We start from the raw sequence: 3,357 nt of genomic DNA, 5'->3' as shown, positions 1-3,357 counted from the left end.
CGCCTCCCCGACACATCAGCAGGGAGCTACCGGCCGTAAAGCGCCGGGACTGTCGTGAAGGGTCCTGGCTCCCTGCTTGGCGGCAGAAGGCAAAACGAGAGACCTTTGGGGCGGGGCGGGGCGGGCCTCGTCTCCCCTGGTGACGGAGGATGCTCGGGGACACCCCTGAGACCTCCCGGGGCCCTTCTGTACGTTCAATCCTAGGAAGACTCCGGGTTCCCTCAACTTCCCTGGGTCCTCCCCCGCTCTCCTTGGGCCTCTCCAGGCCGTAGTGTCCCCGCAGTGCTCCCTGATGTGAGCATGTCGGACTCTTCTCTAGAAAGGTTGGCCGCTGCGTTGAGGACGCGCCTGGAAGGGGCTGCCCAGCCCAGAGAGAGTATACGAGTTCCTTTATTCTACCAGCGGCTTGAATGCTGCAGGGGAAACCGGGACAACATAGCTGAAGAGGGGATGCAGAATAGGGGTAGTGAGGACCGTGGTCCATCAGGGAAGATTTTTCTTTCCTTTTTTAATTCTCATCCGAGGATGTTTTTTTCCATTGATTTTTCGAGAGAGGGAAAGACGGAGAAATATCGATGTGAGAGACATCAATTGGCTGCCTCCTGCAGGTTCCCCGAGCAGGGCCCAAGCCAGGGAGGAGTCCTTGACGGGAATCAAACCCGGAACCCTTCAGTCCGCAGGCCAATGGTCTATGCACTGAGCCAAGCCGGCGCGGGCGGCAGGGAAGGTTTTTAGAGAGACCAGTCAACACTGTAGTATCTTAACTCTCTGCCCTGGGCTTGGGCAGCAGGAGAAGGAGAAGGCGTCCAAGGGCAGCAGTTCTCACATTTTTTGGTCTCAGGACCCACCCCATTGCACTGCTACCTATCATTGAGAATCTTAAAGAACTGTTATTTTTTAAATATATATTTTATTGATTTTTTACAGAGAGGAAGGGAGAGGAATAGAGAGTTAGAAACATCAAGAGAGAAACATCGACCAGCTGCCTCCTCCACACCCCCTACTGGGGATGTGGCCACAACCAAGGTACATGCCCCTGACCGAATCGAACCTGGGACCCTTCAGTCCACAGGCTGCCGCCCTATCCACTGAGCCAAACCAGTTAGGCAAGAACTGTTATTTATGTGGGTTATATTTTTCCATATTGAGGAATGTTTGTATTGATTCATTAAAAATAGAATAAACTCACTAAGTATTTTATAACTAGCATTTTTTAAAAAAATAAAAGTACATTATCACAAAAATTGCATGAAAAGTACTTCAGAATTCAGACTGGTGCAGCCATTATGGAAAACAGTATGGAATTTCCTCCAAAAATTAAAAATGGAACTCCCATTTGACCCAATGATCCCACTTCTAGGAACATATCCTAAGAAACCTGAAACACCAATCAGAAAGAATATATACACCCCTATGTTCATCGCAGCACAACTTACAATAGCTAAGATTTGGAAACAGCCTAAGTGCCCATCAGCAGATGAATGGATTAGAAAACAGTGCTACATCTACACAATGGAATACTACACTGCTGTAAAAAAGAAAACTCGCCCAGCTGGTTTGGCTCAGTGGAGAGAGTGTCAGCCTGCAGACAGAAGGGGCCCAGGTTCAAATCCGGTGAATGGCACATGCCTGGGTTGCAGGTTTGATCCCCAGTAGGGGGTGTGCAGAAGGCAGCTGATCAATTATTCTCTCTCATCATTGACGTTTCTATCTTTTGCTACCTCTCCCTTCCTCTCTGAAATTACTTTAAAAAATTATTTTTAAAAAGAACTCTTACCATTTGCAACAGCATGTATGGACCCGGAGAGTATTATGCTAAGCGAAATAAGCCAGTTAGAGAAAGATATGTATCACATGATCTCACTGATGGAACAAAATAAATCAATAAACAAAAATAGATCCAGAGACATAGAAGCATGGAACAGGCTATCGAACCTCAGAGGGAAGGCAGGGGAGAGTGGGTGGGAAGAGGTCAACCAAAGAACTTGTATGCATAACCAGCAGACACAGACAATAGGGTGGTGAAGACCTGGGGTGGGGAGCAGGAGTGGGCTGGAAGAGGTCAGTGGAGGAAAAGGGGGGACTTATACTTTCAACACTAAATATTTTTTTAAAAGAGTACTTCATATTGTCTTACTGTGAGGGCTTAATTGAAGACAGCTGGATTCTCATATCTGCTTCTGCAGTACATCTGTTGTGAAATGGTATTGGTTGATATAAGTATAGAAGGGAAATCTGGCTTCACAGATAGCTGGACTAGGGAGAAGCATATTTTTAATGGATTTCAGAGAGGAAAGGTGAGAGAGATAGAAACATCAATGATGAGAGTGAATCATTGATCGGCTGCCTCCATGCCTGCAAATCTGAGCATGTACCCTGACCAGGAATTGAACTGTGACCTCCTGGTTCAACCACTAAACCACACTGGCCAGGCAAAGAGAAAAGCATTTTAATGGCCTTTTAGATAAATGTGGATATCCTTCTTTGACACAACTTGCATGTGGTAGTTTTTAAAGATTACTCAGATGTGAAAATTGAAACCATATCAATGAACATTATGCTCTTAACAGTGGTCGGCAAACCGCGGCTCGCAAGCCACATGCGGCTCTTTGGCCCCTTGAGTGTGGCTCTTCCACAAAATACCACAGGCTGGCGCGGACGTACAGTGCAATTGAAACTTCATGGCCCATGCGCAGAAGTCGGTTTTCGGCCTGGGCGAGTCTATTTTGAAGAAGTGGCGTTAGAAGAAGTGGGGGGGCTCAATCGGTTGGGCGTCTGGAGACAGGGCACAGGCTGGCCGTGGATACGCAGCGCAGCGGAGGCGCGCATGATTCATGCACGAGTTGAGTGTGGATGGGAGAGTTGGGACCTCAGCGAACTTACCTCAATTAGATTGAGGACGTTTTTTAGCAAAGGCCAGCTTAGGAGTACCCTAATTAAGTTAATAGCAATGTACCTACCTATATGCTGAACCACTGAGCCACGTCAGCCAGGCCTAACTTTCACTTTAAATGGACATTTTTCTCAAGGATGATATTGTAAAATCATGCCTGAGTAAAACATTGGGAAACAAAGTCACTTGGCAAGCACTGTTTCCTTGAGTTATGCAGCTTTTCCAAAAGCAGCGTCTCTTAAATGTTGGGAAGCTGCCCAGCTCACAGTGGCAGATACAAGTTCTAATTTTCAAGATAAGAATTTTAATTTTCACTTGAAAGTTTTCATGTTATCAAAGGCAACAAATACTGTCTAGTGTTTTCCTTGACAGAACAGGCTCACTCCTTTCATTTTGGGGAAAATATCAGCCAAATGTGCCAGTTTGAATAACCATAGTTTGTTTGATGTCCTTTCAAATAAAAA

This window comes from Myotis davidii, unplaced genomic scaffold (assembly GCF_000327345.1).
Source record: "Myotis davidii unplaced genomic scaffold, ASM32734v1 scaffold339, whole genome shotgun sequence".
Taxonomy (NCBI): Eukaryota; Metazoa; Chordata; class Mammalia; order Chiroptera; family Vespertilionidae; genus Myotis; species Myotis davidii.
This window is presented reverse-complemented; position numbering follows the sequence as displayed.